This window comes from Euphorbia lathyris, chromosome 7 (genome assembly GCF_963576675.1).
Source record: "Euphorbia lathyris chromosome 7, ddEupLath1.1, whole genome shotgun sequence".
Lineage (NCBI taxonomy): Eukaryota > Viridiplantae > Streptophyta > Magnoliopsida > Malpighiales > Euphorbiaceae > Euphorbia > Euphorbia lathyris.
The window spans coordinates 73,540,573-73,565,387 of record NC_088916.1 but is presented as its reverse complement, the minus strand read 5'-3'; the positions used below and the strand labels follow the sequence as shown (position 1 = coordinate 73,565,387).

The 24,815-nt window shown below is 34.1% G+C and overlaps 1 long non-coding RNA gene across 1 annotated transcript; it reads right to left on the bottom strand.

Moving 5' to 3' along the window:
* Positions 1–2,767: 2,767 nt before the first annotated feature.
* Positions 2,768–6,102, bottom strand: LOC136200699 (uncharacterized). Its single transcript, XR_010673453.1, has 2 exons — positions 5,991–6,102; positions 2,768–3,910 (listed from the first exon to the last, which is right to left on the bottom strand). It is a non-coding gene; the product is annotated as an uncharacterized lncRNA (long non-coding RNA).
* Positions 6,103–24,815: the final 18,713 nt, after the last annotated feature.

Here is a 24,815-nt window from a genome sequence, read left to right as displayed (position 1 = left end):
AAAAGATGGAGTAATTACTATCAAGCTCGTTAATATGGATAAAATAGATAAAAATTGTTTTGAAAATTAGATTTAAGAAATAATACTATGAAATAACAAAATTTGGTTAAATATAATAATTATTTTAAAATGAATGGGGTATATATTTTTTAGTATATAATTCACTCGACGTCAATTAAATTTTTTGAAGTCACTATGCAAAGTCAATATCTAGAAATGCTTGTAACAAAATAAATAAGTAAATAATTATATATATATATATATATATATATATTAAAATGCTCTTTCGTCAATATATATATATACATATGGTCAATTTTCAAAATATTTCTTTATTTACCATAAAAGTTGAAGGAAAATTTTGTATTTATCACTTCGTCAGTCATAAAAATGACATAGAAACTAATTTGTCTTTCAAATTGACGAATTGATGAAAAGTTATACTATTCTCACGCTCCCCTTTAGGTAGATAGATCTATAGACTTTCGAGTCTCAAAATATGTACCTATAGAAATCCATCCAAATGAAATGTGATCACTTTCTTTCTTACAAATATGGAGTAGCATACATTTAAAATTGTGACATATTCACTTAGTCATGTGACATACGCATGCTTGGTCACGTTATATAATTATGTCTGCCTATATGACAGGCAGGCGCATATATCCGTATGTGATAGGCGAACATGCATATATTCCCTTTTGTGAACGGTAAATATTTCTGCACGTGCTTTTCACAGAAACATTTACGAAAAAGACATTTTCTATTTCGCCAATTGAGAAAGGGAGTCATAAAATGTTAGAACTCATATCATTCATATTAGCAGATTCCGCGTCTACCTATATAACCGACGCGTGAATTAAATGATATCGGAACATGAAAAAACAGTTTCAAATCCACTTTAAATCCGAAAATATTATTGCACACACCCTCAGATTGATGTGTTATTTTCGACTCTTAAACATGCCTATTAGTGTGATAAAATCGGCTGTGGTAAGTAAATTAATAAATTAAGTGTTTCAATATGATTAAAAATATATTTTTAAAAGTTTAGTATTTATAAATTAGAATATAAAAATATAATTTATTTATAATATATAGAAAATAAATTTTTGAAAACTAGATTTTACAGCTTTTAAAAAAATTAGATTTTTTTATTAAAAAAATTAGATTTTACAATATGGTTTAATTGTAATTTTTATTATAGGAGTTTTGTGGGAAAGCCCAAAACATTCCATTATATTTCTTATTAGGCCCAAGAAAAAACATTTGAACCCATGTGAAACCCCAAAATATGATCCAATAATTAGGTCCACACGAAGTAAATTTGATTTATTTCTCATAATATATTGTTATGAATTATTTTATTCGGTTACTCAAATTTTATTTTTTTAAAAATTTAATTAGTAAACTTATATTACAAGTCATATTGAGTCATAAACTTCTTTTCTTTTTCAACAATAATTTTTTTTACCTTTGTTCCTTTTTCTCATCTTTTCCTCTTTCTTATCAAAATTTCATAATCTATCAAACTTCAAAACTTTCCTTTTTGACGATCTACTTTAAATAAGAACCGAATTAAATTTTATGTGTTTTTTTTATTGTTATTTTTTTTATAATCGGTATTTATATATTTTATCGGATCTATTTATTCGCCAGAATTGTATCCACTCTCTATTATTCTTTCATTTATACCTTTTTCGGATTTAGCAATAACAGAAACGGTTTATTTTATACGTGGATCAATAGATCTACGTGGTTGCATCAAAAGAAATTACTCAGATCTGAATGTTTGCAATGATCTAAATGTTGAAGATTGGATTGCAACTTCTTAATTTTTGGTGGATTTTGATTTACGACAAGTATATGTTTTATTTTTTATTTTTTATGTTTTTAATACCTTTTATGACTTCTTTTTTTTTTGCTCTTTATTGCTGTTTTAGTCACTTCGTAGAACTTATAAAATTTTATTCCTTATCATTTTCTTACTGTAATTGTTCCCTTTTCATCTAATGAAGTTATAAAACAATGAATTTTTTACATGCCTATTTATCCAAATAATTAATTATGTTGAGAACTCGGTAATAAATTTTTAATCATTAATTTTATTAACTGAGTTTCAGTTATATACATTTATTTATGGGTAATTAATTTATTAGTCCCTATATTTTGACAAAACACACTGTTTAGTCCCTATATTTTCAAAAACACATGGTAAGGTCCCTAACCTTTTTTTCAGTGAACTGTTTAGTCCTTCCATCTGTTTGTTAGATTTTTTACCGTTTATGACTTCGGAAATGACTAAATTACCCTTTACTATTTACCTTCAAACTTCAGAAGAGGAAATCCAATTTAGAAGAAGAAGCTATTTGTATGGAGAACAAGAAAAAGAAAAGACCCAATGCTTACGAATTTGAACGATTAAGAAGAAAATCAAGAAGAAGAACACTCAAAGTTGATTTCAGATGCATTAGAGTTTAAAGGAAAGGAAAATAAAGGAAAAGAAGAACGCAAATCCAAATTTACTAACAGAATCTTCATGAGAGTCTAACGGCAGGGACTAAACAGTTCACCGAGAAAAATGTTATGGACTTTACTGTGTGTTTTTGAAAATACATGGACTAAACAGTGTGTTTTGTCAAAATATAGGGACTAATAAATTAATTACCCTTTATTTATTAATATTAATTATCTTTCATAAAGTAATATTATTTAGAAAGAAGTAATTTATTCCAAAAATAAAAACATAAATATAACAAATTACAAAGAAAAAACAACTAAATTCAAAATAAATTAATTAAAACAAAGTACATTTCATGAAAATTCTCTAGATTAATTCAAACTAGTCTTGAATTATAACATACCGGAACTATTACCGACTTATCATTTCCCGAGTAGTTCCAAATCAGTTGATTCCGGACCACATTAAAATTTTATCATCCCGTTACGATAACCGAACTGGCTAACCAACAACCGTCATTCGAGGAATAGGAGAAGAACTTGGAGACATGATGAAACCATGATCTCCATTGATTCTATGAGCATTCACATTGCAACTAAAATATGTTTCCTTCATCTTTCTTCCTCCATTAATACTTCCGATTTCGTACTCTAAACTCGGTTTTGATTTCGTCGCTAAAAATGCTTCCACTTCTTCTTCCTCGTCGTCCTCTTCTTCTTCCGCTTCCGCTTCTGCTTCCTTCTCTTCTTCTTCTTGAATAAGCTCAAGTTCTTCCATCTCCACCACTTCTTCCTCTTCTTCGTCCTCCTCATCCTCGGGGTCGCGAAAAGATACAAGATTCAAAATTAAACGGCCATTTTCTCTGATAGCTTCCAAGTACTCATCGTGTTTCACTCTTTCTTCTGTTAAAATTAACCTTCCGTCAACATACCGGCGAGTTAAACTCCAAGGTTTATAACCAGGCAAGTTCCCTCTTCTCGCTAATAACGGAATCGGCGGCGGATATGTTTTCTTAGGTTCTTTCCGTCGCTGATTTCGCTTCAAATAATGCAATAGCGACGGATTATCAACTCTTCCGTCACTAAAATCATCGGAAGAGCCTAAATAAACACCACTTTCGGTCCCTATCATCTCGTCGGAGATTGAGCACGAGGAGAAGTGATCGAACGACGACGAATTAGACAACGACGAAGAAGTAGTCCTTGTGAGTGGTTTTGATGGTACCATGTAAGAATGGATTATATGTGAAGATGATGATTTTGAGTCAATTAGGGTTTTGAGACCGAATGGGTGATTTTGGTGATTTGGGGATTTTTTCATGGAAGATGGTAATATGGTCCCATTTATATATGAGATTGCGGAACTAAATAAATCATTTTCTTTTAAATAATTCATTTTGTTGTATTCTTTAAAATTGACTTGAGAGAGATAATTTGTAAATTGTTGAGCCTGCAAGAGAAAAAGAAAAAGATTGTTAATTGACTATAAGTTTGAAAAAATAATTGTTACATTTAAGTGAATTGCATATATTAATAAAATAATTGATTTGTAATAAATTCAGTATAAATAAAATAGGAAAAAATTGCATTAAAAACTTAATTAAAAACTTATCATGACATAATACTATAAAATTAAAAAAATTAATTAAATGTGACAATTATTTTAAAATGAACCGAATATATTATTTTAAAGTTACTATAACAAACTCAATATCTAAAAACGCTTGTAAGAAAAAAAATAAAATAATACTATATATAAATATATATGCTTTAAAATACTCTTAATCTGGATATTATATTACGATAAAATAAAAATGATTTTTTGTATTTGTCGCTTCATCGGTCATGAAGATGACGTAGAAGCGACAAATACTATTCCATCGCTTCCCCTTTCATGTAGGCAGATGAAATGCTATCATTACGTCGTAGCATAAATCGTGATGTACTTGCTTAGTCACATGACATACACATACTTGGTCACATTATATAAGTATGTCTTCCGCATGTGCCAGGCGAAGATACATACATTCGCTTTTGTGAACGGTAATTTTTGTCCATACTTTTCATAGAAACATTTACGAAAAAGATATTTTCTACTTCACTAATTGAGAAGGCATAAACAAAAAATATTAGACCTCATGTTATTCATATTAGCAGATTGATCCACGTATATAACCAGCACGTGAATTAAATGATACCGAAACACACACAAAAAATAGTTCAAAATCCATCTTAGAACCGAAATTTTATTGCAAACACCCTTAAATTAATGTGTCATTTTCAGCTCTTAAACATACTGATTAGGGTGACAAAATCAGTTGTGATAAATAAATTAATAAATTGAGTGTTACACCATGACCCCATTAAATTTTTTCTCATATATGGAAATTTGAACTTATAATCTAATTAATACTAAGTAGAAATGAAATTAAGAAAATGAATAATAAGCATAAAATTTTGAAAATTTTAACTATTTTAATTGAGCTGTGGACACACGTGGTGAGGTTACAAAAAAGTGTAAAGGTGGAAATTCAACACGTATTTTTAAACTTTCATTTGTCTGATAATTTTGCCCATTCAGTAATAAAATATAGTTTTATTTCTGAAATGAGGTAGAAAATATATTACTGGACCCAGTAAATATAAAAAGATAAAAATTAAAAAAGCAGTAAAACTGCTTGGTTTACAAGTATATAATATAAAGTAATATTTGGTCAGTTTTCCATAGATTAAAACACTGCCCCTCTGCCAATTTAGCTGTATTTTCCAAATAATTGAACAATAATAAAACACCTTTCAATAAATAAATAAATAAAATAAAAAAGAAATTCAACTTCTGCAAAATTCAGTAATTACACAAGTATTCATGTAATTATAAAGTCATGTAACCAGAAAAAAAATTTATAAAGTCAATTACTTTTTCTTTTAGTGGATTTTATTTTCTTTATTAAATAAAAAAATAAATAAAGAATATATATAGTATATATATGAGGTTTGAAAAGAAAACAGTCAATTCTCAGGTGCTGCTGCTGATGTTAATTGCAGATTTTGTTTTATCAAAGCTTATTTTATTTTAATATATTATTTTCACTTCAAATATAATAAAACAATTATTTATTTACTCAAAAAAATGTCCCTGAGCATCAACACATCAGGAATTAATATATATATATATAATTTATTCAAAAATATCTGTCCCTCGGATGACTTTTCGTTAGTTTTTCTGGAGCTTTTAGTGTTCCAGTGTAACCAAAAAAAATATAAAAAAGTGACATTCTTTAAATATTCTGAAGTTTATTATAAAATAAATTAAAAAAATTCAAAATAATAAATTCTTAGCATAACGTTTGATGTAACAGTACAATCGGACCATTTCACTCATACAATCTTTTCGAGTTTAAAGAGCAGTTACATAAAACTGCTCCTGTTACGTCGCAACATTGTAACAGATATCATTATCGTAACTTTTTAAAGGTTAATTATTACGGATGATAAAACACGAAATAAAATAAAATGATTGATTAACTGACCTGATGGAGCGGGGACGGAGAATGAGATTATAATTTGCTGGAAAGAAAATGAATTTAGAAAAAAAAAGAAAAAGAAAGAAATATAGAGAAAATATAAAAACTCTCTCAAAGTTCTTCCTTTTTCCTTGTAGTTTGGCTATGGTGACAAGAGAATATATAGAGAGAAAATGGATTAAGGGTTAAAAAGGAAATTCACATTGTAAGTTTTGGAAATTGTAATAAAGACAAATTTACTTGAACTGAAACGGCTAATTCTCTTAGGAAAATGTTTGGTTTTATATGAAGTGCATTGTGACTTCCAGTTGTAGCATCATTTTTCATATAATGACAAACTTTATCCCTAGGGTAAATTACACCCATGGCCACTGAACTTTACCTCTTTTAACATTGTAGCCATTGAATTTCAATTCTTAACGGTATAGCCACTAAACTTTACAGTTTTTAACACCGATTGCCACTCAACTTTAACCAAGTCCTCAAAATGATAGTTAGCGACCTCAAAATGAAAATATTCAAGAATTAAAGTTGTTCAAAACGACATTTATCATGAAACCACATTTTTTATTTTCCAAAAACACATTTTTTGGAGCTTTCTCTTTCTAAAAATTCACACCCTCTCCTAACCAAACAGCACATAAATGACTCCGAAACGAAAATTTTCAAGAATTAAAGTTCCTTGGAATATCATTAACTTTTCGATTTTTTTATTTTCAAACCGTCAACGGTTGTTTTGAGGCGTTGAGTGGCCACCGATGTTAAAAAGTGTAAAGTTCAGTGACTATACTGTTAAGAATTGAAGTTCAGTGGCCATAATGTTAAATGGGTAAAGTTCAGTGGCCATGGGTGTAATTTTTATCCCTATAACTCATAGCAGAGCAGCTAATATTTTTGCATGCATCAATTTATTTTATTTTATTTTATGGAAAATTAATTACGTAAGCTTTTTATTTTTATTTTTATTTATTTTTTTTAGAAATATTTTTTATTTATTTAATATCAACTGATTTTGTTTGGCTGTGTATTCTTGGCATTCATATTTTAATGCCAAGTAGGTCTAGGATATAAATATAGTTGTCAAATCCCCACCGATTCATCCATCATCCAAGTATTATTAGTAACAAAATAAAAATATTCACGTAAAAATAATATTCAGAAATACTCAAATTGGCGGTGGAAGCTTTGGTTTGATTAGGGTTGTAATCGAGCCGAGCCGAGCCGAGCTTTGGCCTGTTCAAGCTCGGCTCGCTATAAAATTAACAAACTCGAGCTTGCTATAAAATTAACGAGCCGAGCCCGAGCCCGAGCCGAGCTTTGGCTTGCTCAACGAGCTTGTTTCGAGCCCAAAATCCTCTTTTGGACTTAGTTCATTAAGAAAATTATCTAACCATTAATTGTTTGTAAGTAAATTGTTAATTGTATTTGTGAAGTTTGTTCGCAAATAACTCTTTAAATGTGTACATAAACAAGCTCACAAGCAAAGTTCGTGAATAAATAAACAAGATGCTTACAAATAGTTCGTGTATTATGTTTGTGAACGAACTCATCTAATAGCAAATGAAATAATATTAAGTTTAGATATTTGTGAACTAACACAAAACTATATAGTTTTCTACAAAACTAAAATTTGTTCATAAATGTTCTAATCGAGCCTGTTCGCGAGCTTTCGAGCCGAGCTTTGGCCTGCTCAAGCTCGGCTCGTTTATGAACCGAGCCAGTAAATCGTGTTCACGAGTCGAGTCAAGCTTTTATCGAGCCGCTCATGAGCAGCTTGGCTCATTTACAGCCATAGGTTTGATATTACTGGAAAGTCAAAAACTGATACGGATCGATTTTGGGACGTGTTAGTTTTAATCTTAAACTAATAAAGATGTTCTTTTCAAGCTAAACTTGAAGGAGTTAATCTTGGTTTTTACGGACTAAACCGTAAGGAAATCAAAGATTCTCCATTGTTGAAGGTTAAAACATTAACACAAACTTCACAAAGAAGATGATAAAATTGTATTGATAAAAAAAGTTAAATATTACAAAGAAAAAGATGCATTTATAGCATTCTAAAACATAATTGACAAATTACATTAAAGGGTAAAAGCATATAATTGAATATATAAACTTAAAAGGGGTAAAATAGGTTAGAGGTAAAAGGGTGGCATGGATGGTAACTAAGGGGTGGTAAAGTTGTAATTAGGGAGGAGATGGAGTGAAGGGCAAGTCTGATTGCAAGGCTTTTTAAAAGGAACCCGACACGACATTTCGGAAAGTGACACGGTGTGTCAATTGACAAAAAAAAGATCAGAAGCTTTCCGTCAGATCGACACGGTGTGTCAGAATCTGACCCGGCGTGTCAACTCTATTTTTCACATAAATAGTCTTCTCTTTACTTCAGGGTGTGTCCCTTTTGATCCGACTTCTTCCACCACCCGTCCCCTCTTGTCTAGTCAGCTAGATGCCCGCAACATAATCAACATTCCATATGCTTGCTTGGGCATGTTGTTGGCTTCGACGCAATGGGCTATTTTCTTCGGCTCGTGTTGGAAACGCTCCACATCATTCACCCTCTCTTGAAAAGAACTTAACCTCAAGTTTCTCATTATGTATGGATGAAACGTGTTAGTTTTGAGTGGACCCCAAGCTCTCAAGTCGAACCACTTCACAACACTTGCTTGGGTGGTCTTCCAAATCCCCATATTTTGTCGAACAGACCACCCCTGGATCCTTTTGATCTCCCAGTCACTAACTTGAAGAGTCGTCACACCCTTCTTCCGCTCATAGCCTACTTCGAATGGAATGTCCCGATGAAACATGTCAACCTAATTTGGAGCGATCCCTTGAGCACTCTTCATAATCCCATCATGACTTTGAGTTGAATATTCCCAAATTTCTCTGTACCTCACACCATCAACCCGGATGCTAGGCTCAACCTCCACTCGCTCATAGTCGACACCAAATAGAATATCCCGGCTACACTTGTCAACCCACTTCATAGCGAGCTCAATAACACTTGTATTAGCTCCCTCCTCGCCTTGGGTTAACAACTTCGGGACCTCAAGACTTGCCCCTTTACTAACTTGGCCTCTATTCCACAAGTATTGAATCTCTTCCATCTCTATATCCCCCGGGAAGTCATTCCCCTTCAATACATACTTCGTGAAACGCACATTCTTCACTACAAGATCACCCCTCATGGACTCCTCATAGGATATGTTCTCTCTCCACATACACAACAAAGATCCCAACACATATATTTCAACAAAGCACAAAAGAATAAGTTCATATTTTACCAAGTGAGTGACTTCATTCCTTTGCATATGGCATGTGCTAGGCATCTCAGCTTTATCAAAAAGCGTCATAGAGTAACCTTCAACCTCCTCCTTAGAGCTTAACTCACCATGTGTAGGACTAGGTGCACTATCTCCCGGATCCCATGTTATGTCACTTGGTAACTTTCTCAAAGGTGGAAGCCCTTTATGTTGCTCGTTGAAAGACACATACTTGTCACCTTCAGAAATTGGCTCAACTTCCTCCTTTTCAACATTGCTCTTCCCTTTCTCAACCTCATTCCTCTCTTCAGATTTGACTTTATTAGGAGAGAGGCTAGCTAATTCTTCAGAACGTGTTGGCTCTTCCTCAAGAGACTTATGTCAACAAAGTCATCGATCGATTTGGTATGCACGATTCTAATCCTATAGATAGCCAGATGACTAAGGACATCACCTTTGCTACCAATATATGTCCACAAACACAAGAAGAAAGAACGAATGAAAAAAATTCCTTGCGCTAGTGCGGTTGGTAGTCTAAAGTATGTTATGTTATGTATAAGACCTGATATATGTCATGATGTTAGGATGGTAAGAAGATATCGATCCAATCCATGACAAGCACATTGGCCAGCTGTTAAAACGATATTGAGATATCTTAAAGCAACTGGAAACTATTCTTTTTGCTATTAAGACAAAGATCTCAATTTGAGAGGATACACCGATGCTAATTGGAAGGAGATTTGGACGAAAGGAAGTCCATGTCAGGCTACATATTCTTGCTTGGGAATGGTACCATTTCATAGAGTAGCAAGAAGCAAACGTGTGTAGCTTTATCCATCTAGAAGTAGAGTACATATTGTACTCATCAATAGTATAAGTTTGGTTGAATAGGTTCCTAAACCATTTAAATGTTACTACCTCTAATAGAAAGTCAAAGCATATAGAGATTAAGTACCACTTAATCAGAAACTTTATTGCACGCAAATAAGTTAATATGAAGTATGTGTCCACACATGACATGGTTGCGAATCCCTTTGCCAAACCTGTCATGAGAGATGTTTATACAAAAGATGTTAGACCTCAATGATTGCGTAGGATCTAGGTAGACTTATATTTTTCATGTATTTTTTTAAACATGATTTATTAATAAAGGTTTCATGAATTTTTTCAAATACGCGGTGCGAATATTATTTTTGTTAACATTTACTGTTAAATGTTCTAATGCATGTCAGACAAAAAAAAGTAGCAGAGCGTTCTCCTTTGTTTTCCACATGGTGACAAATAGAAGGACGAGGTCATTTGTTAACAATTTGAGAGCATGTTTAATAACAAAAGCCGCATTGTAGAAGGTATGAAAGAAGTTTTATCATGGTGCAAGATGATGACATATACTACAAGTGTATGAAACAGATTAAGTGTAATCTCAAAGGCAAGTTTGAGATAGATAAAAGCCTTCTACTAAAGAGTCGGAAGTAATCACTAAAAGTAATGAAAAGTTAGATGTTTTGGCCTATCTTAACATATGCTTCTATATGGTGTTAAGATGAGAAACATGTTCCTCTTTCAAAGAAAGAATAGAACACCATAACAAATGTTTCATACCATGTGTGCTTTAGCAACCACAAGATGGAAAAGAGCCAATCTCGCATTTTCCTAGTCTACGACTTACATCGTGAAATCGTGATTTCTCGAAATTTATTATCTTTAAGACCTTTAATGTATTCTAGAAGTGTATTCTAATATGGCTACCTTGGAAGGGTCATCTTTAGATTGATGTGATAATTCCAACCAACAAGAACCCGACTAGATAAGCGAGTTAGACTATGATGGAAGGAATAATGTAGGATGGAAAGATATCAATTTATAATTAATATGTGCACATATTGAGAGTTTTTGTAATTCCCTATCTGAACACTTATGCACATGTGTATATTTGTGAATAACAGAGAAACTGTAGAAATCAATATTAATACAATGGATGTGATGTGGAATCTAGGACAAAACATACACCAGTTACGATCCATCAAATATAAAGATTATATATCTCCAATGAGTATATAGTTCTAAGTTTGATACATGGACATCGAGCATCTATATGTTCCAACGAGTATATAGTACCAGAGCTCTCGATAGTATGTCGGTCGTACGAACTATTTGCAATAGTATGGATGAGACTGAGATGAGGATTGTAATATGTTCCATTACATGTGAATGGGAGATGTTAGAAATATTCAGGTTATGGACCGAATATTTATCCGTCCGTAAGTGAAATGGGTCAAGCCCATCCAAAAAAAATAAAGGATTAAGGTTAAGGTTTTATAAGCTAAACCTATGTTATAAATAGATAGCCACCTAACCCAAATCAAGTGATAATCAAGAGCAGAATACACAATTCTCCTCTGCAACACCCTCCTCCTGTGCGACCCTCTCTCTGTCTCAGAAGTCCGCTTTAGTTTGTGAATCCATCGTTTTCACCTCGAGACTAATATCCACATGAGTGATTCATGACCGGTAATACGAGATCGTAGTAGATCCGACTCTTTCGCTGCTAATCAACTTAACGAGTTCTGCTCTATAAGAGGTAAACCTTAAACCCGTGTTTATATTAAAATTATTTAATAGATAATCCCTCGAATAACCATTAAAATCTCAATAATTATGGTAATTAAAATATATTTTGAATTGAAGATCCCTCAAAATCAGAGACCTACGCGATCGCCTAGGCCGGCTCCCCATTGACCATGCTTAGATTAGGGTTGTGTAAGTGTTTGGTTCCTATACTCGGCTGTAATCTTTAGTTAATCATCTTGAATACATGACATTGTTAAGTATTTCAACTTAAAAAAAAAAAAAACTCTAAATTTGAATAAATTTTTACTAAAACTCTAAACTTTAATTAATTTAATTTATGGGAAATAATGGATTTGCTGGCAGTAGTTACACAGTTACAGAACAGCTATCATACTATCCATGCATCTCAATAAGACAATTCATGTCAGAAGTACAATCCTTTGTACTTGTTCAATTCCTAAATATTTAATAAAAGGAATCTAATCTACATTGTTCAAATATCTTCAACATAATTACATATAGTTAATCACTTTAATTTTGGGATAATAAATTTCATGATATGCTTTTATATGGGCAATTTTAATATATATATATATATATATATCCAACAAAAATGACAAATTAAATGTGAATATGATAAAAAAAAATCTATTCTTGAATTCAAATTGCTTTTTTTACACTAAAATGGAATGAATATTATTAAGAATCAATATAGAGAGTATTACAAGTAAACGGGGGACATTCCCCCCGATCAGACATTGAATTTACAGCCTGTACAAAGTAATGAGCAACTAAGTTCGCTGAATGGTGGACAAACTTAACCTATGTTATTATCTAGGTGCAATCACCAACTACAAGCTCTAGGATCGAACTGCCACTAGTTTCTCGCTGCAAAGCATACACTAGCATCTGTGAGTCCGATTCGAGCTCCAAATTCACTCATCCCTTCGTCTTTAACCAGTTTAGCGCTTTCCGACATGACAACGCTTCGACGAGCAGAGGATCCAACAGGAATACCCCATTTGTTGTTGCAATAAAAGTCCCCCTCTCGTCCCGAACCACAAACCCATAGCCACCAATACCCAGTGTTGAGCGATTCCCGCAAGTGCACGGTTTCGCTTGTAGTAATAAAAAGATATCGATCCTACAGGGAATGTTTTTCAATAAAAACTTATTTATGAGTAGATTAAATACGACTTAAGGTTTATAAAAAAAATAGATAATCGTTATTTGAAATTGGTTTTGAAATTGATTGAATAAGAATTATGTTAGAATATATGAAGAATGTTAGAAATCAATTCTATTTTGAATATGAATTACAACACAGAAACATTTAGTGTTTAAAATAAGAGAATAATTGTATTCGTTTGCATTAAGCAAAGAAAACAACTTTAAACTTTGTATAAATTATAAAAGTATAATAACGTAAACTCCTTCAATTAAAAGGCTTTGAACTGCAGACAATCCTCATACGGCCGGGTTAGATTGCTACCTTAACCAAATTAATTCTCAAAGAATGAATTTGCCTAAGTGTTCAACAAAGTTTCCTTGTAAAGATATTGAATTTAACTACGTTTTAATGAAAACACCAGAACTCACTTCGGATCATTTATAGAAGTGCTACATAAAATTATATTGAATTGCATGAACTTTATTAGATGAAGTATGAATTTGATACAAGTTTACAGAGAATAAAAAGTATGGAAGCATTCAAAACGACATGAGAGTTCCGGGTCGTCAATCCTTTCCTCAAACCTCGTTAGAGTTTGTCAGGCTCCGGGGTCGAATCCGCTACTTAATCTTCTCGCTAAATCTTCGGAATAGAGATGGTTCTTCTACTACCAAAATATAAACTAGTCTGAACAGATCTTAATCTAAATCTAAATGCTACCGTGTTTGTAATTAATGAGTAAACAATATGTGTACATCATATCGTTTTTACAAAATCGAACTTCTAACTCTGAATCGTTTGACTCAGAATTTCTGCATAAATTCCGTACTAAAATCTTAACTCTCAATTATTATATTTTCAACTCTGAATCAACTCTTTATTTATAGATGTTGAAGAGTCGTGTCTAGGGGACGTGTCTGCTGTGAAGAGACGTTTCTATCCACTCGAACGGACGCGTATCTTTGAAATCGAACATGTGTAAGATGTGCTGCCTGAAAATCTGAAGTTACCGAGAATGAAAAATATCTACCGAGATTAGGGGGTAGATTTTAATCTTCGAAAACGGAGGAGAGGAATGGCTGGAAGACACGTGTCGCGATCGAGAATAGGGAATCTCGATCGCGACATAAGTGATTATTCCCCGTCTCGATTTCGTTTCCCGTCTTCGTTTCGCTGCATTTGATTTTCTTCGTCTTTGACTCTTTTCGTAGGGTTTTTCCTTCGTTTCTGGCCTTTTTCATTCCTATTTGGATTTTACTAAATATTTAGGTACCTTGCATGAAAGAAACATATTTGGACGTAAAAGTACTCTAAATAAATATAAACAGCACAAATTCGTAACAAAACTGATGTAAATATTAATGATATTTTAGGTATATTTTGGGCTTAACACCCAGCTCCCGAAACATAGCACCATCAACATTGACCTTGTACATGCCCACCTGTGGAGGAGGCCATTATGCTGGCCTTGGCTGAAACCATGGATGACCAGGCCAAAGACTAACATAAGCCGATTTCCATTGGGACAAGAAAGCCGTAGCTTTGCTGAAGGTAATTTCGGTTTGAACCTCCATTTTCACATGTCATTATTCCGATCGAGCCATATAGCACAACATATCATTGATGTCTGCTCTAGAACTAGCTAGGGCTTTGAGTCTGAAACATGAGCCCAGAATTCCCGAAATAATGAATACCTTGCTCTTACATCTCTAATGGCAGAAAAATTCTAGACTTGGCGGACGGGGCGCCATGCTATTAGGGCGTGGAAAGACGTTTCCTCCTACGCCTGACATCTGGACAACGTCGATCAATTGGCATATACCGCCTGATTAATGCTCCATGTGTCGGCAAACAATTCATAATAGTTCTCCATATAAAATTGCATACCTTCGGTGCAACCTGTAGCTTCAAATCCACCCCCGTCACTTGGTGTTGTGGGTCGGCCTCCACCTCCATCAGCCGTCGGTATGCACTTTTAACCGAGAATCTGCCCTTCGTCATCCAACACCACCCCTACGAATTATACACCTCCCGAGCGCTGAACTGCACCCTCGAAATCAGACCAACATCACAATCATTAAACAGTCCCCGAATCATATCCAAATCCTACCCTGAACCGCCTTACACCCGTAAATCCTTCATAACCTCACACTCCACCCCCATCCATCCGGACACTCTCAATATATGTAGGGATGGCAACGAGTAGAGTACCCGCGAGTAATGTCAATCCCAAACCCTTACCCTTTTATTTTTTAATTACCCGTACCCGTCCCATTACCCTAACGGGTATACGTTTTGCATCTCATACCCGTCCCATTTAATTCGCGGGAACTCGCGGGTACCCTTACCCGTTAAGAATCAATAAATAAAATAAAAATATTACAAATTTAACAGAGTATAAATTTAATAAATCATCTATCTAAATATTGAACAAATTGAACCTTAATTAATAAGAATAAAATAGTTTAGTGGTATCACTCAATGGTTAAAAAAACATAAAGATTGGAGTTCAAATCTCACGTCTTATATCTAAAAAACAATTATATTTATTAATATATAAAAAAATTATGACGGGTAATGGGTAACGGGTACCCTAGGGGGTATTCCCATACCCGTTCCATTACTCTAACGAGTAATGGTTTTGATCCCATACCCGTCCCATACCCTTTTATATAGGGTACGGGTAGTCCCATTAGGGTTAGGTAGTGCCGGATACCCGCGGGTATACTACCCGTTGCCATCCCTAAATATATGGGTCTTCATCTGACAGTCATGGCTCCTCTCAGATATTAATAGCGACTCCGTTACCCACCACCCATCTCGCTCCAGTAACAATTAAATTTTGAGCAGCTATGATGTTATGCCAGATGAAACTCGGATATTCACCTCAGCTTTCAGGAAGGAAGATTTAGGGTAGTAGTGGGCTTTGTACACCCTCGCAACCAGTGACTCATGATTAGTTAGCATGCGCCATCCTTGATTGGCTAACATTGCTAAATCAAACTGATGCATTCGACGGAATCCCATTCCTCCTTTCACTTTCGGGATACATATTTTATCCCAAGCTTTCCAATGAATTTCAGTATCGTTCTGACCCATCAAACCACACCAGAAAGAATTCATCATTTTCTCCAAATTAGAATATATCATTTGGGACACTAGGAATAGGCTCATTGCGTAAGATGGCATAGCCTGAATGAGAGATTTCAACATGATCTCTTTACCTGTTCGGGAGAGAAATTTAGCTTTCCAACTGTTTAACTGTGCATGAATTTTATCCCCAACATACAAAATACCTGAAACTTATTCCTACCCACTAAGGATGGAAGCCCCAAATACTTCCCCGGGACAGCCATCATTGAAATATTAAACAAGGAACTCAACCCATTACAAATAGCTTGATGGAAGTTCCTACTAAATGAGATGGAGGACTTACTGAAGTTTACCTTCTGGCCAGAAGCTTTCTCATACATTTTCAGATAGTGCTTCATGGTGTTGCTTTCTTCGACAGTTTCTGGAAAAATTAAATAGCTATCATCCGCAAAGAATAGATGGGAAATAAGCGGTGCTGAACGGGCAATATGGCAACCATGGATAAAACCACTCACCTCCAACTGAGAAAGAGACGTCGACAGGCCTTTTGCACAATTACTACACAGACATTAAATTTGTCGTTAACTTTTTTTTAAGAATTAAAAATTATATAAAGTTATTTTTTAAAATAATCTATTTTGTTAGAAATTTAAATTATTTTAAAACAAAAAATTATTATCATTATATGCAAATGATATATAATTAAATAAATATTACAATGTTAAATTTTATACAAAAATTTAATCGACCCGCGCGACGTGCGGAAACAATGCTAGTTAATATAGTATTTATGATGAGAGAAATAATATAAACTCATATATTCTCTTTACTCTTAGTGTGCCAACTAAGCCAAAAAACCTCTAAAACACTTCTTGTAAATTCTATCTGCTTCCACTATATATATATATATATATATATATATATAATGAGTATTACCCATCAGTGGGTATTCTTGATAAATGTGTCAATTTGTTAGAGTAACTTGCAATACCAAGTTAAAAACAAGTTAAATTCCCTTTATTTTCCTTTTTTCCCGTTAGGTTTTTTAGCACAATAAATCTTAATCAAATCTTCCTCAATTTGATTTTGTCTAAATCTTCGTGGAATAAGTAGAGTTGAATTCCAGCCATGGCCAACAGGTTCATTGTCGTCTCATCTCCTTCACTGTTATATCAAAAGATGACATCTACCTCCTCCTCGTTCCATTATTCTTATCTGAATCCATATGGCTCGTACTTTTATTCTATGGCTTCATGGATTGGGTGATTCTGGTCTTCCTAATGAATGCATCAAAACTCTTCCCCCAAATTCAAAACTACCAAATGGTGTTTTACTGCTCCTAATAACCCAGTCACCTACAACTGTAAGAACTCATTTTCGCTCTAAATTTATCGTCTTTTTGTATAATTGAGACTTGATCTTGTTTTTGGGCGTTTGATTTGGCATATCTTACTTTGTTTCATTTTGAATTCGTCTTATGTTGCATGCAGAGATAAGTAATGATTTTCTTTTTCCCCTTGTTCTAAATCTGGTTTTATTTGATGTTCAAGTTTAAACTTTGGTGACTTTCTTAATTTTTCTCGTTTTCATTTGCTTTTCTGGTTTTTCCTGAATGAAAATAGGTTTAGTTTTTGAACATTTATGATGGGAAATATAGTTTGGATGATTCACTTTCTTGTTCTCAAGTTGCTCTAATTTCTCTTCAACTTTTTCTCTCTAAAATAATTATACCAGGGTTTGCAACAACTGTCATTTTGAACTAGAATGTGCTTGATGCTTAAATGTGCTATTCATATTATATTTTCTTTCTTTATTAGACAATTTTACACATGATGAGTTTAACTACATTGTGCATTTCATGTTCAGTTTCATGTTCTCATTAATTTGGTTACCTGAAACCATTTTAGCTTGTCCTTTTGGAATTTTCATCTTGTTATGGTTTCTTGTCATGCAGGTGGTGAACGTTCATTTTCAACATTATGCTTTCCCTTAAGTCTTCATGAAATGACAGAACCCCATTTCAAGCAAGCAAATATAATAACTATTTATCTATCCAGTTGTGATATTTTTTTGGTAAATTAGTCCAACATTATGTGTTAGAATCATAATTTTCAAAAAGATTAGGAATTTAATAGACATGTATTTTCAGACTTAGGTTTGTAAGAGAACCAATGTGAGTCACTAATTGTGCCCAAATTTTGCATGGAATTAGGACTAGAAATATGATTAGCTATTGACTCTTTATTTTCTTGTAATGGCTAATTAAAGTTTTTAGATGTCAAGCAAATTGACTAGCTATTTATCTTTGGAGAATGCAAATGTTTGCAGAACTCCAAGTTCTTTCACCTTTGGTGCCAACTCAGGAGGCCTATTTTCTTCGGTACTGTGAACAAAATCCACTAAAGGGAACTTGGGCCATTATTGATTCTCCTCTAGATAGCTGCTTCCGCCACAGCAGCTTTCAGCCATCTTTTCCGATGTACCGGAGAAAGCCCCCTGGTTGTGTTATTCAAGACATGCTGAATGGATACTCAAGGGTTTGTATCAATTGTGATTTTCAATCTCTTTGGTGATAATTTTGATTTTGATTTTAATTTTCTTGGTTAAATCAACACAAGTAACTTGGGTAGAACATGCTGAGATAAAAGAAAAGCTAGTGCATCAGATATTTACTGAATATGTTTAAAGTGGAATTGCATTTAGAGCTAGGCATTGGCTCAGTGTATTAGAAAGACAACGTGAAAGAATTGCTAGTCTCATGGCACGAAATATCCCAAACGCGTGAGGTTCTTAATCGTGTCAAATAGATCATGTTTGTTTATGTAAATCATGTTATTATATCAGTAATTGATATATGTTTGAAATGTTGGCAGTTATTACATCAGTGGAAGCTAGGAAGAACTTGATGAGACTATCTCAAAGAATGATCACACCATTTAGTGGGAATATAAGCAGTTTTAAAGGGCAGATATGGTTAGCTTTATCAGAGAATGCTGAAGATACAGTTACAATAACATAAAGGAAAGTAATGAATGGTTTTGGGCAGCCAAGCGAGCTCATTCTTTCTGGTGTTTCAACTACTTGGCTACCTTTTTCACATTCCTTAATCTTTAATCTTCTCAGAGATTAACATTATAGATCACAGGTAATTCACCTGAGTTTTGTTTTAATTAAGATTTGTTAATTGTCTAGTTCTGATTTTAATTTATCATTATTCTATGCTTCAGCTGAGTGTTCTTTCTGATGGGCATTCATTACAAGAGGTTACTTATATTGCTAATGGTTCTCATCTTTGAAACTGCATCTCTCTTCTCCGCATCAATGTACGTCTTTCTATAAGAGAAAGTGTATTTATGGTTATATAAATCATTGCAGTCTGATAATGATTTGGTTTATTAGTAAGTTCAGTCGATAGAAAGATGTGAGTTTGAGTTATCATTTAAGTCATGTTGAGAAGTTTATGTGTTTGATGGTCCATCAAACACATAAACTTCTCAAGATTACTTAAATAATAACTCAAACTCACCTCTTTTTGTCAACCGAACTTACTCATAAACCAAATCCTTATCAGACTGCGCCAACGCATATAACCATGAATACACTTTCTCTTATAGAAAGACATACATTGATGCGGAGGAGAGAGATGCAGTTTCCAAGATGAGAACCATTAGCAATATAAGTAACCTCTTGTAATGAATGCCCATCAGAAAGAACACTCAGCTGAAGCATAGAATAATGATGAACTAGAATCAAAATGAGACAATTAAAAAACCTCAATTAAAACAAAAATCAGGTCAATTACCTGTGATTTACGTTGTTCATCTATGAGAAGATCAAAGATTAGGAAATGTGAAAAAGGTAGCTAAATAGTTGAAACGCCATAAAGAATGAGCCCATTTGGCTGCCCAAAACATCCATTACTTTCCTTTTGTTATTCTAACTATATCTTCAGCATTCACTGATAAACCTATCCATAATTGCCCATTAAAACTTCTTATATTCCCACTAAATGTTGTGATCATTCTTTGAGATAATCTCATCAAGTTCTTCCTAGATTCAGCTGATGTAATAGTTGCCAACATTTCAAACATATGTGAATTTCTAACATGATTTACATAAACAAATATGATCTATTTGACATGATTATGAACCGCATACGACCGGGATATTATTTATGAGACTATCTACCCTTTCACACTGTTTTTCCAATACACCGAGCCATCACTGAGCTCCGATGCAATTCCATTGTAAACATATTCACTAAATATCTGATGCACTGGTTTTTCTTCTATCTCAACATGTTCTACCTAATTTACCTATGTTGATTTAACTACAAAATTATTATGAAAGAGATTGAAAATCACAATTGATACAAACCCTTTAGTATCCATTCAACATGTCTTGAATAACACAAGGGCTTTCTCCGGTACATCGAAAAAGATGGTTGAAAGTGGGTATGGTGGAAGCAACTATCTAGAGGAAAATCAACAATGACCCAAGTTCCCTCCTGTGGATCTTGTTTGCATTACCGAAGAAAATAGGCCTCCCGAGTTGGCACTGAAGGTGAAAGAACTTGGAGTTATGCAAACATCTACATTCTCCAAAGAAAAATATGTAGTCAATTTGCTTGGCGGCTAAAAACTTTAATTAGCCATTACAAGAAAATAAAGAGCCAATAGATAATCATATTTCTGGTCCTAATTCCATGCAAAATTTGGGCACAATTAGCAACTCATATTGGTCACTTACAAATCTAAGTCTGAAAATACATATCTATTAAATTCCAAATCTTTTTAAAAATTCTGATTCTAACACATACAATGGTGGACTAATTTACCAAAAAATTATCACAATTGGATAGATAAATAGTTATTCTATTTGCTTGTTCGAAATGGGGTCACGTCATTTCATGAAGAGAAATTAAAGCGACTTAAGAATAGAAAGTTGAATCATCTAAACTATATTTCCCATCATAAATGTTCAACAACTAAACCTATTTTCATTCACGCTAAACCAGAAATGCAAATGAAAAACAGAAAAATTAAGAAAGTCACCAAAATTCAAACTTAAACATCAAATAAAACAAGATTAGAACAAGGGGAAATAAGAAATCATTACTTACCTCTACATGCAACAAAAGGTATATGGGATTGGAAAACCAACTAATGCTGCTGCTCTTTCTGAGTTCGGATGACTTCGCTCAAGACTTCATAATCAAACTAAGATGGATAGAGTTATTGGCTTAGAGAAGGTTTGCAGCCAACACGAGAATGATTTTAACATGCGTGACCGAAATCTTTCCAAAAAGAAAGTGATAACTTGGGAAAAAATCCTTGATCGGAGCACTTCCCTGTCAGACGCTGTTGGGATCGGTCGGTGATACTCCGATGCCAAAGTCAGTAATATTTCTGAGAATAAATTGTAAGCACAAAAGTAGAGAATCAGTAAATGTACATTTGATCCTAGGAAGCTGGGGTATTTATATAGGTTTCTGTAACCTTCCGTATTAATGGGGAAGGTGAAGAGTCATGTCATTACTCATCTTTTAATTGCTATCAATTCTCCATTAATCCCAGCATTTATCCTTGAAAACCTCAGAGTTGGGGTATTCGAACAGTCAAGTCTTTATTCCCCTTTAATGGCTATTAATTGCCATTTAATTGTATTTATTCTCATTCATGGATGGTAATAAAGGCGCCTTTTGGTATTCCTAGATCCGTCAAGGCATATGTACGCTCTCCTTGAAAACAATGGCGGTGTTATGGGTTCCGCCCATATTTAAAGTCCATTTATTATTAATTTTGGCTTCTTTGAGAAGCTATATTAATGTGTATTTATTGGAATGAGTTGTATTCATTTAATATAAGTGAAGGAAGAAGTAAAGCCACACACAAAAGAGATTTTCGGATTTGGCCTTTCTCTCTTTAGGTCAGTTCACGTTTTTGTCGATTCCCGGAGATTGAACCGTCGAATCGTCACGATTTTTGGACATGAGCTTCTAGACATATTTTCCTTGTTCTCACCGTTGGGATTATCGTTCGGAGGTCGGGAAGGTCTGTTCGGAGTTGGGGCAGATTGTAGATTGATTTCTTCTCTTTCTTTGTATTTGTCTACTTCTTGAAATCTCTTATTGTTTCATGATTATTGGTGGGTTATAAACCTTTTGTAAGACTTTGTTGGGTTTGTTTTGCCCTCAATTTTATCATAATAAGAGAAGTAGGGTGGACTCCTCAAACGTCCCGTGGTTTTTACTCTTCACACCGAAGAGGTTTCCCACGTATAAATCTTGTGTTGTTGATTGTGGTTTTGGATTTCCATTCTAGTGGTTATAGTTGCTATTTTGATTTGGAACTTGGGTTGTGCTTTGGTTGATTGTTTGTTAGATTGATCCTTGTGGTGTTGTTATTGGTATTCCGCGTATTTGATTGTTGTTATTGGTAACCCGTCTTTTGGGTCCTTCAATTGGTATCAGAGCAAGGTTAATTTTGAAGTTAGCTATGGAGTCTAATAGTAGTAATAGTTCCATGGTTAAATTGACATCAACCAATTATTCTATATGGAGACCTATGATGGAAGATTTGTTATTTTGCAAAGATTTGTATGACCCCAATTGATGCAGAAACCAAAGAGGATGGTAGTTTGTCCAAACCAGTCAAACCAGAAACATTGGAAGATAGAGAATGGGAAAAGTTGAAAAGAAAGACTTTAGGGACTATCAGACAATGGGTTGATATTAGCATTTTCAACCATGTTTCTCAAGAGTCCGACCCATATGATTTGTGGAAGAAATTAGAGGGTCTTTATGAAAGAAAGACTGCTCATAACAAGGCTTCTTTGATTAAGAGGCTTGTTAATTTGAAGTTGAAAAGTGGGAAGTCAGTTTCTGAACATCTTAGTGATTTTCAAGATATAATCAACAAACTTACCACTATGAAGATTATTCTTGATGATGAGTTACATGCTTTATTTCTGTTGAGTTCATTGCCAGATAGTTGGGAAACTCTTGTTGTGACTATTAGTAACTCTGCTCCGGATGGTGTACTTTCTTTGGATGTGATTAAAGAGAGTATGTTTAATGAAGAGATAAGAAGAAAGGAGATGGGAGTTGATAATTCACAAGCTCTTGTTGTTGAGAACAGAGGTAGAGGCAAGAGTAGAGGTCCAAAGAGGCGTGGTAACTCAAGAGGTAGGTCTAAGTCCAGAGATGGGAAAGAGCCTATAGTATGTCATCACTGCAATAAACCGGGTCACATAAAGAAATATTGCTACCGTTGGAAAAGAGAACAAGGCAAGAAGCAAGATTCTCAAAAGGAGGGAGATGATAAAAATACTGCAGCTGTCACTGCTAAAAGTGATGATGGTGTTTCTTTGATTTGTGCAACTAGTGAGTGTCATCATGTTGATGGTTCAGGCACAGAGTGGCTTGTTGATACAGGAGCTTCCTATCATTGTGTTCCTAGAAGGGAATACTTCTTGAACTACAAAGCAGGAGATTTTGGTAGTGTCAAGATGGGAAATCAGAGTTCGGCAAGCATTGTTGGCATGGGTGATATTCGAGTGAAGACAAGTGTTGGGTGCATGCTTATATTGAAGAATGTGCGCCATATTCTCGATATACGCCTTAACTTGTTGTCTGCAAATGTTCTTGATCTAGAAGGATTCAGACATACCTTTGGAGATGGCAAATGGAGATTGTCCAAGGGTTCATTGACAGTTGCTCGAGGTGATTTATGTTGTTCTTTGTATAAAACATACTTGAATGTATGTTCTGGTGAGCTAAATGCAGTTAAAGAAAAGAACTCTCCTAATTTGTGGCATAAAAGATTGGGACATATGACAGATAAAGGGTTAAAACTTTTGGCAGGTAAATCTCTTATTCCTGTTGATAAATCTGTTTCTTTTGACCCTTGTGATTATTGTTTAGCAGGAAAGCAACATAGAGCTTCCTTTTCTAAGAAGTCTACAAAGAAGGAAGGAAAGTTGGAGTTGATACACTCTGACGTTTGTGGTCCTTTAGAGGTGGAGTCTCTTGGTGGCAGTAAATATTTTCTCACTTTTATTAATGATGCTACTCGGAGAACTTGGGTTTACATGTTGAAGATAAAGAGTGAAGTGTTTGAAACTTTCAAGAAGTTTCACGTCATGGTAGAAAGGGAGACAGAAAGAAAATTGAAGTGTCTTCGATCTGACAATGGTGGTGAGTACACTTCTAAAGAATTTGAGAATTATTGCTCACACCATGGCATTAGACATGTAAAAACTGTGCCCGGCACCCCTCAACATAATGGTGTAGCAGAGAGAATGAACAGAACAATTGTGGAGAAAGTGAGATGTATGCTTAGAATGTCTAATCTTCCAAAGACATTTTGGGCTGAAGCTGTTAATACTTCAGTGTACTTGATCAATCGTTCACCATCAATTCCTCTTGGCCTTGAGATACCCGAGAGAGCATGGAAGGGTAGAGATCCTACTTATTCACATTTGAGAGTCTTTGGATGCAAGGCATACATGCATGTGCCGAAAGAACAGAGATCAAAGCTTGATTCCAAGACTAATCCTTGTGTATTTGTTGGCTATGGTGATGAGGAGTATGGTTTTAGACTCTATGATCCAGAGAAGAAGAAGGTAGTGAGAAGAAGAGATGTAGTATTCTTTGAGCACGAGATGGGCTCAGAACTTCTAAGTACAAGGTACAATCCTACTCCTACGTTGTCTTTTAATACTACTGATGTG